Consider the following 15,408-nt stretch of genomic DNA (forward strand, 5'->3'; position numbering starts at 1 on the left):
TACACTACCCACCCCTGCCCTGTCCCACACTGCAGCATGACTGTTTGATTTTATTTTAGAATTTTAAAAAAATGGGCGAGAGGACACCTCCTGTTAAGCGTTCCTCTCAGTTCCGTACATTTACTGCAGTCTGCTACACCTCTCAAGCTGGAATGCCCTCTGATTGGTTCTCCAGCTTCAAGAGCCTCCCTGCTGCCCTCAATTACACGGGGAACCACTGTCCATGCCAATTATCAACCGGAGGAGGTGCCATCAATAAGTTGAGAAGGAACAAGTGGTTACACAGAAGAGGAGCAGAAACCTAGTGCCCAGGCAGTTATTACATGGCTACCATTGGTAGCCTCCACACCACCACCTGCCACCCCCGCCCCACCAACCTTACGCCGGGAAATGTGGCAATGTGGTGAAATCAGGCGGCGTGTCATGTGTTTGTTGTTGTCCATTATGTTATTGGCTCGTTCATAACCTTTGAGCTCCAATTTAGCTGAGGCTGCAGTTGATCCTTATGCAAAACTTACAGAGAGGTAAGTGGAGGAGAATCGAGAGGGGTCGGCGAATCTGAGGGCCATTGGGAACATGCAGATACGTAAGCGACCTTCAAGACTTATCTGTCCTGGCACATGAACAGATGGGGAAGAGAAGGCTACAGGCGGTTGGTCTAGATAGGACACGTGATCGGCACAGTCTTGGAGGGCCGAAGGGCCTGTTCCTGTGCTGTATTGTTCTTTGTTCTTTGTTTAGCATGGGTAGATCAGCATCATAAAGACAAGTGTGGCCTGCAGGATTTGGTATATGCCAAGTTTCTCTCACCTTTCTTTCATCTTGTGTCTCTTCAGCCATTAAGTGTTTGTGCTGATTTGAAACAAACCTAATTAATTTAAATGGATTTGGCAACCACCACTGGATTCTGCAGCAGGCATTCAGGCACCTTGTCACTTCAAGAAAACTCAAAAATAAAGCTGGCGATGAAAAGCGAAGAAAAAGATTTTTTCAGAATAATGGAAGCAATAGTAAAAGACCCACAAAGAACTCTGGAACAATAAAAATGAAAAGAAGCGCTTGCCATGTTACAGGCTTCATCTTAGTTGCAGCTATCATTATCAGCCAATCCAGATGGGAGAACAAAGTACACAGTGTGGTTTCTCATTAAAATAATTAGCATATATTCAAATTAAATTAAATTAAAACGCTCACAGTTGTAACTACTCACAGTTATTCCCTCTACTTGAAAGTTCCTGTGCACACTGTGGTTGCCAACTCCTCTAAGGTACCACATGAACGTGGCCATGCAGAACTATTTACAGAGGCCAGGCACTTTGAACAAATTGTCCATAGACTCCAAAGAAAATTAGGGATACATTGCACACAAGCAAAATGGCCAAGTAGCAGTTTAACTTTCTGGTAACACCGCTGTTTTTCCTTCTATTAAAATAAAAACTTGCAGTTATATGATACTGTACTTGGCTACAGCATGCTCCAAAGTGCCTTACAGGCATGATGAACCATCAATTGGACGCGAGACACGACGAAGATCCAAACTATGGCTTTAATCAGCTAGTTGTTAGCCCGGTGGTCGACTACAGAGAAAGGCCGACCGCCGGGAAACCTGGGTACTTATACCCCGCCTCAGAGGCGGGGTCTACTTGCCTCTCGACCAATTGGTGAGCAGTGACATGACTAGTCCCAGCCAATCAGACGAGAGGCACATGACCAGCCAGAGCCAATGGGAAACCAATGCTCTGCACCAATGGCAGTGCTCCCACTCATATCACCACAAGGCAATAGAGTGCTTTCTGACTAGTAGCCACTATTGTAAAATAGGAATCAGTAGGCAATTAACATTCACACAGCAAACTCTCAGAAACCAATGTAACAATGATCAGAGAATTGCCATGTTGATTGAGAGATTAATATTGGCCAGGGCACTGGAGATAATATCACTGCTCCTCTTTAAAGTAATGTATTGGGACCTTTTACATCGACTGAGAGGGAAGATGGAGGCCTCAGCTTATTGTCTCAACTGAAAGATTACACCATGGACAGTGCAGCAGTCCCTCAGCACTGCACTCGCGGTCACTCCTGATTTTTGTGCTCAAGTCCTGGAGTGGCACTCAATCCCATTAGATTCATTGTAGTTTGACCGATTAGATAATTGTCCACACAATCTTAGCTGCATAAAATAGGGAGGACACAAAATGGAGGTCATGTCCAGAAAGGGTGCTTAAAATTTGATTCCTGGGTTTTCACAAATGCTGGCTTCTGTTTCAGGTACAACATGGTCCTGGCCATTCTCTCTCACGGGGCTAGCATGATCCAAAGAAATTAGTCCTTCACTAGTAAAACCCTTTTTCAAAAAGGTATCATCATGGTCAGAGTTCATGTTGTAGCAGCAAGTATCCCAATGGCAGGGCCTGGAGAGCGTGGGGCTTCCACTCGGAGGTGACATGGCTGACCACCCGCAATTACATGGTGCCCAGCAGAGCCAATCAAGGGGCACAGCCAATTGTGCGGTGGGGGCAGGCAGGGAGCTGCTTTTACCTCTCACAATCGCCGAAGGTCCAGATGACAGAATTAAACAGCACCTGGACTGGCATCTACTCCCAGAATCCAACAGCATCATTCTGCCTGTCTGAGGAGAGGAATTTGTTTGAAAGCCGCAGTCACCCCTTCCCCACAAGGGTTGAACTGGCCAGGAAGTATGGCGGACACTCGCCTGTATAGACACCAAGGCTTGAACGTCAGCACAACAGACGGAGGCTCTCTCCAACCTGGTGTGATGAACTGGGCTTTAAGGAGTCACATGTGACAATGCTTGGGAAGAGGGAACGTGCATAATCTCAGGCTAATTCATTGTGTTCCTCACTACAGGTCCCCGTAGCCAGGATACGTATCAAACAGTCTGCAGAGAGTTGGAACTCCACCCCTAAAGAGACGACACTGATGCACTGTCACATAGAATCCCTACAGTGCAGAAGGAGGTCACTCGGCCCATCGAAGCTGCACCAACTCTTCGAAAGGGCATCCCATCCAGGGTCAGGACCCCATCCCATCCCTGTTAGCCGACCTAACCTTTTGGACACTAAGAGACAATTTAGCACGGCCAATCCACCTAACCTGCCCAGCTTTGGACTGTGGGAGGAAACAGGAGCATCCGGAGGAAACCCACACAGACACGGGAGAATGTGCAAACTCCAGAGACAGTCACCCGAGGACGGAATTCAATCCGGGTCCCTGGCGCTGTGAGGCCGCAGTCCTAACTACTGTGCCACTGTGCTGTTGGCATATAATTTGTGGGCCTGACCCGGTATTCTCCATGGCTTCCGTGATGCTGCGTCTCCATTGGGGCAAATTCCCGATGGCGAGGTTCACTTTTGCTTTTAAAAATCGTGAAACAGGCGCCAAGGCTGCTGAGGGAGAGAGAGGGGGAACGGGAATTGTCCAACATTGCCATAGTATGCTGACGTGCTGCTGGCTGGGAGCTTGTGCCAGGGCCGGGGGCAGTAGCAGGGGATGACCAAGAGGTGGTCTGTGGGATTGGGTTTTCCGGGCATGGAGCACCATTGCTGTGGCCTGCAAGGCAGCCATACAGCTGCACATGCTGCTGACTGCCCACTGTGAACTTAGGGCCACAGATCGTATGGGTGTTCCCCCAGGGCAGCCCCAAGGTACCCTCTGGCCCCCAACCGACCCATCAGCTGTATGGGCGCGCTCCAGCACAGCCAGTGCCATCTTGTTGGCTGGGATGAGTGTGTGTGGGGATTGTAATATGTATGTGCGGCTCAGTGGCGTGCAGAGGGGGGGCCGACGGTGCGTTGGCCCCGGGCATCCATTGGATGGGGGCATCAATCAGAGGCTATTGCTCTCCCCAATGTCACCCAGATGCCTAAATTTTTCCACCTAAATTTAACAAATTGTTTTGCTAAGGGGGGGGGGGGGGGGGCTCACAATCAAATCCAGTGACTACCGACATGTACCTTGTGTCAGGGTGAGGTGACTGCGCTCCCAGACTCCCCCGCGGCGGGGAAACCGCTCTATCTGCCGTGCGGGCGGGCATGTCCAAGGGAGGGGGAGCTCCTCACATGCAGGGAAAGGCCCCGCCCCCTGATCTGCGTGCTGAGATGTTGACCAATGAAAAAAGATTGAGGACCGGAGGGACTGTTGTTCTCCAGCCAATCAGAGCTCCTCACATGCAGGGAAAGGCCCCGCCCCCTGATCTGCGTGCTGAGATGTTGACCAATGAAAAAAGATTGAGGACCGGAGGGACTGTAGTTCTCCAGCCAATCAGAGCTCCTCACATGCAGGGAAAGGCCCCGCCCCCTGATCTGCGTGCTGAGATGTTGACCAATGAAAAAAGATTGAGGACCGGAGGGACTGTAGTTCTCCAGCCGATCAGAGCGCGGGCTTTGTGTGAGTGATAATTGAGCTTTCACACCGACGGAATCTTCCTCCTGTCTCCAACATCTGTGAGTAAAACACTTTCTTTTCTCCCCCTTTCCATTTCTTTTTTCATTCTGACCATCAATTGGTCACTTGCAGCAACTGAAGGGAAAGGAAGTGAATCCAGGGAGGGTTCAGACTCTGGAAAGCTTGGCCCAGGTCTCTCTCTTAAAAATATTGACATCCTTTGCTCCCTCAGTTTGACACATGAAATGAAATGAAAATCGCTTATTGTCAGGCGCTGTTTAGAACAGGGCTACATTGCTGGCTTTGAAAGCAGACCAAGGCAAGCCAGCAGCACGATTCGGTTCCTGTAACAGCCTCCCCAAACAGGCGCTGGAATGTGGCGAATGCGGAATGTGACAATAAGCGATTTTCATTTCATAAGTAGACTTCAAATGAAGTTACTGTGAAAAGCCCCTAGTATTGACCAGGACACGGGGGTAACTGCCCTGCTCTTCTTCAAAATAGTGGCTGTGGGATCTTCAACATCCACCTAATAGGGACAGACAGAGCCTCAGTTTAACAACTTATTTGAAAGAAGGCTGTTCTGACAGTGCAGCACTCCCTCAGTTCTGAGTGTGATTAGGGATTCAGTCATTCACCCCAACTGCTGACACACCAGCGAGTTCACTCTGGGGAGAGGCTGTTCACCTGCTCTGTGTGTGGGAAGAGATTCTCTCAATTAACCAACCTGCTGACACACCAGAGAGTCCACTCCGGGAAGAGGCCGTTCACCTGCAGTGTGTGTGGGAGGGGATTCACTCAGCCATCCATCCTGCTGAGACATCAGTGAGTTCATACAGGTGAGAAGCCATTGACCTGCCCTCTGTGTGGTAAGGGATTCAGTCATTCACCCCAACTGCTGAGACACCAGCGAGTTCACGCTGGGGAGAGACCATTCACTGCTCTCTGCACACAGCGGTTTAGAACATCATCTACATTGAAATAAAAATCACTTATTGTCACAAGTAGGCTTCACTGAAGTTACTGTGAAAAGCCCCTAGTCGCCACATTCCGGTGCCTGTTCAGGAGGCTGGTACGGGAAGTTATATTCAAACTGTTTTCCATTCTCATACTTACTATCTATCTATCTATCTATCTATCTATCTATCTATCTATCTATCTATCTATCTATCTATCTATCTATCTATCTATCTATCTATCTATCTATCTATCTATCTATCTATCTATCTATCTATCTATCTATCTATCTATCTATCTATCTATCTATCTATCTATCTATCTATCTATCTATCTATCTATCTATCTATCTATCTATCTATCTATCTATCTATCTATCTATCTATCTATCTATCTATCTATCTATCTATCTATCTATCTATCTATCTATCTATCTATCTATCTATCTATCTATCTATCTATCTATCTATCTATCTATCTATCTATCTATCTATCTATCTATCTTTCCTTATACTTGAGTCTTTGGGGCATACAATCAAGATTTGCCCCGGGCATCATCACACCTCTGCACGCCACTGGTGCGGCTGCAGCTTGTCAGCCTCCCGAGTGACAATCACGGACCCAGCGAATCCCGCACAGTTTCTCATTGGAATCAATTGTGTCCCATGTGATGCCAGTGCTAGCCCCTCCACAGTCGTTGAATCGGTCCAGGTGGGGTGCCAGTTTTGCTGTCGTGGAACTCCACAAATCCTGCCCTGGTGTCAGCACAGTCTCAGGAACAGAGAATCCTGCCAATTTTCTTTTTTTTTACTTTTTAGTCCTCCTTTTCTGGATTCTGAATTTGTTGCAGTCTTTGAAGCTATCACTGACTTTTACCTCTTTATATGCTTTTTCTTTCAACTTAATACTCTCTTCAACTTAATATTCTCTCTAACTTCCTCGGTTAGTCATGGTTTATCCCACTCTTAGAATCTTTTCTCCTTCCTGGGATATATTTTTGCTGAGGGTCATGAATTACCTCCTTAAATGTTTGCCACTGCTTGTTTACTGTCTTTCCTGCTAATCTATCCCCCCAGTCCACTTTAGCTAACTCTATCCTCATTGCATTGTAATTCCCTTTATTTAAGTTAAACACAATTGTTTCTGACCCAAGTTTCCCACTCTCAAACTGAACCTTAAATTCTTTCATGTTATGATCACTACTTCCTTGGGGATCTTTTACTCTGAGGCTATTTATTAAACCTGCCTCATTATCCATTACCATATCCATTACCTGTTCCCTGGTTGGCACCATGACATATTGCTCTAGAAAACTCTCCCTAATATACACCATGGGCGGGATTCTCCGCGATCGGCGCGATGCCTGACGCCGGTGTCAAAAACTTTGCGAACAACTCCGGCGTCGGGCCGACTGGAAGTAGCAGAATTCTCCACACTTCCGGGGGCTAGGCCGGCGCTGGAGGGGTTGGCGCCACGTTAGCCGGTGCCGAAGGGACTGTGCGAGTTAGTGCATGCGCAGAACCATCAGTGTGGTTCCGCGCATGCGCAGACTGGCCGCCGTATTCTGGCACATGCGCAACGGGGTGCCTTCTCCGCGCCGGCCATGGCGGAACCCTACAGGGGCCGGTGCAGAAGGAAGAAGTTCCCCCATGGCACAGGCCCGCCCGCAGATCGGTGGGCCCCAAGCGTGGGCCAGGCCACCGTGGGCCCCCCCCCCGACCCAGGTCGGATCCCCTGCGCCTCCCTGAGGACCACACCAGCCAACTTACCTGCCAGGTCCTGCCGTGTGGGAACATGTCCAAACCACGCCGGCGGGAATGGTCAAACGGGCTGGCCATTGGGGCGCGGAGAATTGCCGGGGAGGGGGGGGGGGGGTGTGGGGCGCTGCCTTCGATCCCCGACCGGTGTGGTGTGAATCCCACCCCCGCTCGAAAACCGATGCCGGAGAATACGGCAGCCGGCGGCGGGTTGGGATTCACGCTGCCCCCCCAGGGATTCTCTGACCCGGCGGGGTGTCGGAAAATCTCGTCCCTTAAACTCATTGTCGTAGCTACATTTTCCAACATGATTAACCCATTCAACGTGAAGATTAAAATCACCTACAATGATTGCTTTATTCTTTTACATGCTCCTATTATTTGTTGATTTATACTCTTTCCTACAGTGTGGCTACTGTTTGGGGGTCTATACACTGCTCCTGCCAATGTTTTAATTTTTTTTACCTTGACCCAAATGGACTCTACATCATCAAAGTCCAGATCGTCTCTCATAACTATCCTCATTTCATCCCTTATTAATAGTACTACCCCGTCAGCTTTTCATTCACTCCTCTCCTTCCAAATGGTCAAATATCCCTGACTACTAAGTTCCGAGTTTTGATCTCCTTGTAACCATGTTTCCATAATGGCTATGAGATCATATCCGCTTACCTCGATTTGCGCCGTCAGTTTGTCTACCTTATTCCGAATGCTTCATGCATTAAGATACAAAGCCTTTAGGCTTGCTTTTTTTATACTGTAGCCCTCTTTGCCCCCAGCCCTTGATTACCCTGTCTGCTATTTTTGCATTTTACTGTTCTTTCTTTTATTACAGTCTTTGCTTCTGTTTCCATTCTCATACTGCTTAAGTTCCCATCTCCCTGCCAGCCTAGTTTAAACGCTCCCCAACCACACTTGCAAATACTCTCCCCAGGGCATCAGTCCCAGTCCTGCCCAGGTGTAACCCATCCAGTTGGCATTGGGCCCACCTCCCCCAGAACTAGTCCCAATATCCCAGGAATCTGAAACCCTCCCCCTTGCATCATCTTTATAGCCACGTATTCATCCGATATATCCTTCTATTTCTACTCTGACTAACATGTGGCACTGGCAGTAATCATGAGATTGCTACCTTTGAAGTACTACTTTTCAACTTACTACCTAACCCCTTATATTTGGCTTTTAGAACCTTTCCCCGTTTTTAGCTAAGTCACTGGTACAGATGTGTGCCACGACCACTGGCTGTTCACCCTCCCCCTCCAGAATGTCCTGTAGCCGTTCTGAGACATCCTTGACCCTAGCATCAGGGAGACAATATACCTGGGTTGGGATTCTCCGACCCCCCCGCCAGGTCGGAAAATATCCGGAGGGCGGCTTGAATCCCGAATTCTCCGGTGCCGGGGTTTTGGCGGGGGCGGGAATCGCACCGCTAGCATCGCCCCCCCCCCCCCGCCCCCACCCCGGCGATTCTCCGGCACTTGATGGGCTGAGTGGCTGCCCATTTTCATCCGGTCCCACTAGCATAAATCACAACAGTTGTTTACTGGCGGGACCTGGCTCCACAGGCGGCCTTCAGAGTCCTCGGGGTGGGGGGGGTTCTGGGGGATAGGCCCTGGGGGGTGCCCCCACAGTGGCCTGGCCCGCAATCGGGGCCCACCGATCCGCGGGCGGGCCTGTGCCATAGGTGCATTCTTTCCCTCCACACCGGCCGCTGTCACCCTCCGCCATGGCCGGTGCAGAGAAGAACCCCCTTGCATGCGCTGGGATGATGCCAGCACAGGCCGGCGCTCCACGCATGCGCCAACTCACACAGGCTGGCAGAGGCCCTTCAACACCGGTTGGGGTGGCGCCAAGCCCTTCCCCGCTGGCTGGCGCGGCACTAAACACTCCGGCGCCGGCCTAGCCCCTGAAGGCGATGAGGAATCCCCACCTTCGGGGCGTTCCGATGCCAGAGTGGTTCACGCCATTCCTCGGCGCCGGAGTGGCCCGTCCCGCCGGTTCGCGGAGAATCCCGCTCCTGGTGTCTTGTCTGCAGCCACAGAAACGCCTATCCATTTCCCTTACTGTTGAATCCCCTACAACTATTGCATTCGGGCAGCACGGTAGCATTGTGGATAGCGCAATTGCTTCACAGCTCCAGGGTCCCAGGTTTGATTCCGGCTTGGGTCACTGTCTGTGCAAAGTCTGCACATCCTCCCCGTGTGTGTGTGGGTTTCCTCCGGGTGCTCCAGTTTCCTCCCACAGTCCAAAGATGTGCGGGTTAGGTGGATTGGCCATGCTAAATTGCCTTTAGTGTCCAAAATTGCCCTTAGTGTTGGGTGGGGTTACTGGGTTATGGGGACAAGGTGAAGGTGTTGACCTTGGGTAGGGTGTTCGTTCCAAGAGCCGGTGCAGATTCGATGGGCCAAATGGCCTCCTTCTGCACTGCAAATTCTATGATAATTCCCACATTTTTATTCCTCCCTGAGGCAGCAGAGCCAATCGTGGTGCACTGAAATTGGCTGTCACTGCTTTTCCCTGAGAAACTATTGTTATGGGCCAGGATTTAGATAACCCCAAAGTGTATCATGGAGTTCACCTGAGTGTGGTATGGGGTGCACACGGCCCACTCTACAGGTGTGGTAGAGCAGAAATGGAAAAGTATTTTTTAAAGCAAAAGAAGGTTTATTCTATGAACTCAAGTTAACCTTTTTAAAACATACAGTGAACATCTTAGCAACCATCAATTCAAATACAATCCCCAAAGACAACAACACTAAGTAATCCTTAATAACTTCCCAAACAACATCCAGAAGATGAGAAAAAACACCTTTTAACAGAAGCACATCAGGTTTACATTCACTACTGAAAACATTTATAATTCTGAATTCACCAAATTATCAAGAGATAGTATTTTCATGGCAGAGAGAACAACAGTACACCTGCTTTGTCTGGCTTTAGCTCCAACACTGAAAACAAATTTAAAACACACCCTGCAGCAAACAGCCTAAAACGAAAGTAAAAAGCTGACAGACAGCCCAGCTCCACCCACTCTCTGACATCACTGCAGTAATAAATACGCATTTCTTAAAGGTACTCTCACTACAGATACTTATATACACACCCATTTCTTAAAGGTACTCTCACATCACACTATTTCGCCTCAACAATGTCCAAAATGGTATATCTGTTTTGCAGGTGAATAGCCACAGGAGATTTCTGCACTGCCTGCCTTGTCCTCTTGCTCTGCCTGGCGGTCGCCTATTCCCTTCCTGCCTGTGGACTCTTTGCCTAAGATGTGACCACCTCTTTATACATTCTATCTATAATACTCGCAGCCTCGCGGATGCTCCACAGTGTTCCCAGCTGTTGCTTCAGCACCTAAACCCAGGCTTCAAGGAGCTACAGCTGGAGACACTTCCTGTTGGCCCTGGACACTGAAGGTGTGCCTATCTTCCCACATAGAGCATGAGGAGCAAACCAAAGTTTTGAGCTCTCCTGCCATGACTTGCTCATTTGGATTAAGCCTTTGAAGGACTCAGAAAAATAAAATAATATCAAGTACTTAAGGGCCATTCTTCCCTTGACCTCTTTAATACAGAATATAGCCCTTACAAACTATAAACCACAAAATAAAGACTTTAAAAACTATAAGCAATAATATTAGTATAAATACTGTCTGTACTCACCCAGCCAACAGCTTCCACTTACCCCACATAACCTTTGAATCCTGACTTCACTTCAGGAGCTCCACCTCTGGATTGAGTGAAGGTACGCTGGACTACTCCTTTAAAGGTTGTCCCGCTGCTCGTCTCAGCTACTCCTCACCACATTCACCCTCTCTGATCTCCATTGCTCTGTTCTGCAAGGTAATAATAATCTTTATTCTTGTCACAAGTAGGCTCACATTGATACTGCAATGAAGTTACTGTGAAAATCCCCTCGACACCACACACCAGCGCCTGTTCAGGTACACTGAGGGAGACTTCAAAATGTCCAAATTACCTAACAGCACGTCTTTCAGGACTTGTGGGAGGAAACTGGAGCATCCGGAGGAAACCCACGCAGACACGGGGAGAACGTGCAGACTCCGCACAGACAGTGACCCAAGCGGGAATCGAACCTGGGACCCTGGCCCTGTGAAGCAACAGTGCTAACCACTGTGCTACCATGCCACCCTTTGTGCTACCATACCGCCCTTAGGGAATTTGAGTTGAAGTCCCTCTTTTCCCTTATACTCCAAGGCCTTACTTTTATTTTAAAGAGCAGGAGTACTCACCAAACCTACTCACCAACCAGAGAAAAGAAGAGACTGATCACCTCCTTCCTCTTTCACCTAATTCCATGTTTCACCAAACTCTAGCTGTACTTCTAATGCAACAAGCCAGCACTTCAGTGCACACGAGAGTTTTTTCTAACAAACTCAAAGAAGTATTATGCAAGGAGACACATCTGTCACACGACAGCAGAAAGAAACCTATCACCCTACAAGTAGATATTTCTACGAAAGGATTGAGAGCAGCCCTGGTACAAAGCTCTAACGTGAACTGAGATTAGATATGTCAACATAGAAAGAGAACTTTGGCAGTTATGTATGGATATGAGAAAATCCATACAAAATGCGATTTACCAGGATGCTGCCTGGTTTGCAGGATAGGTCTTATGAGGAAAGGTTGAGGGAGCTAGGGCTTTTCTCTTTGGAGCGGAGGAGGATGAGAGGTGACTTAATAGAGGTTTATAAGATGATGAGGGGGATAGATAGAGTGGACGTTCAGAGACTATTTCCTCGGGTGGATGTAGCTGTTACAAGGGGGCACAACTGAGGCTGTTTAGCACGGGGCTAAATTGCTGGCTTTGAAAGCAGACCAAGCAGGCCAGCAGCACGGTTCGATTCCCGTAACAGCCTCCCCGAACAAGCGCCGGAATGTGGCGACTAGGAGCTTTTCACAGTAACTTCATTTGAAGCCTACTCGTGACAATAAGCGATTTTCATTCATTTCATTCAACTATAAGGTTCAAGTTGGGAGATATAGGAGGGATGTCCGAGGTAGGTTCTTTACTCAGAGAGTGTTTTAGGGTGTGGAATGGGCTGCCTGCTTTGATAGTGGAGTCGGACACTTTTTAGGAACTTTCAAGCGGTTATTGGATGGGCACATGGAGCACACCAGAATGACAGGGAGTGGGATAGCTTGATCTTGCTTTCGTACAATGCTCGGCACAACATCGAGGGCCGAAGGGCCTGTTCTGTGCTGTACTGTTCTATGTTCTATGTTAAACTCCATGGGAGAAAGTTCAGTGTGGAGAATGATCATTGTCTACTGGAGCAGATCTGTGAAACCAATCTGTGTAGAGACAAGACGACAAAGGTTACTTGTGAGGCTTCTAAATTAGGATTTCACTCTGAAATACAAGCCAGGAAGAGAAATGATGCCAGCAAAAGCCCCAACTTGATTCCATCACTGAGTGAATATGACACCAGCAAAACTGAGTCAAATTAGAAGATGGTGTTCTGTTAACTGGATCCAGAATAATCGTACTCTAAACGATGTAAAAATAGCTTCTCCAGATGATACCTGATGGCCACATTGGAAGGGGGAAGTGTAAGCTCAGAGCCAAATTAGCTGTGTACTGGATGGGCAGTTACAAACACATCGATAGAACAAAACTTGCTGAAGGTGCAGTGTCATGCAGGAAACATTTGACAGAGAGACCATGTGCAACCTTGAGTAAATGGTGGCTGAATCCATCCAATCCGTGAGCTCTGTTATGGGGTGTCAGGTCCAGCACAACACCCATTGGCTGCCAGATATGTTATTGCACCTGCATTCTGTCACTTTGGTCAAAGGCTCTATACATGATTGGCTAGATGAAAGGGGATGAAGGCACCTCGATCTCCCTCTAGGTGTCGCTTCTCCTGGAGTGAATGTGGTGCGATCACTCATCAACACAGAGCAATTCCCCTGAGGAGCATCATCTCAGGACATTTCAAAGGTGAGCTGCCACACATCCTCTCCTCTGCCAGTGACCCAATGCTGTGACTGTAAAAGACCCAATGCACAGATTTTAATTGCAAAGGGACGATTTAATCTGATAACCATGTGTTCGAATGAATATGCAGGACATTAAAAATAGGTTCCTACCACTTGCCATCAGGAACCACGATCCACCACCGAATTTATTTCCAACTTCCATCCAACAGTCAGGAAGTTGTCATCTCACCTCCTGCACCTCCCGCACAATCAAATTTCCCTACCTGCCTCTTTCCCGGTCCTGGAAGCAACCTTAAATTCTCCCTTTTGTGAGGGAGTCCAACACAAATTCGGTGAGTCAAAACTTTACAATAGTATTTACACAGCACCAGTAGTTCGGCACTGGATCTTCCCAATAGCCGGTACCTTACTGGTATAGCCATCTAAGATGGCCACCTGCAAAGGACCATGGGAATTATGGCCAACCCAGGACTCAGACAGATACACAGCCTATGTGTATCTAAAACACAGGTAATCCCCGCTCGTTTTCATTTTAATGGCCTATTTTCCCAGGACAATAGAACTCCAATCAAGCAACCGGTATAGCCACAGACTGATCAGCGCCACTCCCCTTCCTCAGAAAGCTCAACTGCCAAGGTCAATGACCGCATAGGACCCGCCCAGCTACCAAGGCACCCGACACTTTATTAGCCGAAATCGAAGATAGTGATCAGAGCCCTGTCGAACTATTGGGTCCAAGGTTAAGGACCGCCCCAAAGAGCGTGAAATCCCAGAGGGATAAAAAAGAGCACAGCCATGTGTTCCGTCTCTTTTGGATCCGGCCTGTGCCAGCCCAATTGCAGCAGGAACAGCCAGCCAAGTTCAAGACCAACAATCGCTACCTGACGGATGAGCCCAGCAGAGACAGAGCCACTTTCTTTGAACCAGCCAAGTGAAATACAGATAAAGGCCTTATCCATTTGCACAGTGCCGGTCACCCTGAAGTATAGGTGATTGTAGTTGATAGGTGCAGTTTAACTTGTAGTAAATATTGTGTTTGCATGTTGAGATAACTCTGGTGGAGTATGTAAATAAACAATCTTTTGAACTAACTAACTGGTTGTGTTAAGGAGTTAAGAAGTTGTGGGTTCAAGTCCCGCTCCGTAATTCAGACAAACATTTCATTGCAGTACTGAAGGTGCTGGTGCTGTCATTTGGACAAGATGCAAAACCCTTTTGCTTGTTTAGTTGACGTAAAATATTCCATGCCATTGCTTGAAGATGAGCAGGAAGGTGTTCAACATCTTTCCCTCAACCATCAGCAGCAAAAATAATTGACTTATCGCTCATCTCATTTCATTAGAAATTGGCTGCTGTATTTGCTTGCATAATGACAGTACTTCAGAAATAAGCCATTAGTTATGAGCTGATTTGAAATGTCATGGGAACATGATAAGATGCGATCTAAATCAAAGTTCTTCCTTTCAAAACAAAAACCGGTGGAGACCTGAGACAAAATGAGAAGAGGTGGAATGGAAAGGAGATTGAACTCGGGACAAATACAGATGAAGTAAACAGAGAACCGAATTTCACAACTGACGAGAAAGAAAAGACAACCTGAATAAATGGAACGAAACAGAGCAAGGGAGAAAGGAATCTGCCCTCAAAAAAGGATCCAGAAAGATTTATAAAGAACAGAATGGAGCTGAGGGGTAAAAGCAGGTCACATAGAAATAGGCCAGTAAGAAGGAGTCACTGAAACCTCTCCTCAGTTTATTAACCTTGCAGTGATTGTTCAATACTTTGATTTCACAGGGATTTGCACCCTAACCCGACATTCTTGCCAAACTCAACATGCGAATGAGAATTTAACATTCCCTTAAACTTGGTGGGCAACAATTTGGCCTGAACAAAATGTCGGACAAGGCTCCCATCTGCAACAACCATAGGTTCAAACCAGCACTGACTGACGCCACCTTCAAAAGGTGGAGACAGGACGGGGGGACACTGACAGTCAGGGACCTATACACGGACGACAGGATCGCAACACTGGACGAACTGACAGAGAAATTTCAGCTAGCTGGGGGGAACGAGCTACGGTACCTGCAGCTCAAAAACTTCCTACGAAAGGAGACAAGGACGTACCCACAACCGCCGCGACAGACACTACTGGAAGACCTACTGGACGCAAGTATCCTAGAGAAAGGGAACTGTAGTGACATGTATGGCCGACTGGTAGATAGGGACGACACCGTACTGGACGCAACAAGAAGGAAATGGGAGGACGACCTGGGGATGGAGATAGGGTGGGGACTCTGGAGCGAAGCACTGCATAGGGTCAA

Source organism: Scyliorhinus canicula, chromosome 2 (genome assembly GCF_902713615.1).
Source record: "Scyliorhinus canicula chromosome 2, sScyCan1.1, whole genome shotgun sequence".
NCBI lineage: Eukaryota > Metazoa > Chordata > Chondrichthyes > Carcharhiniformes > Scyliorhinidae > Scyliorhinus > Scyliorhinus canicula.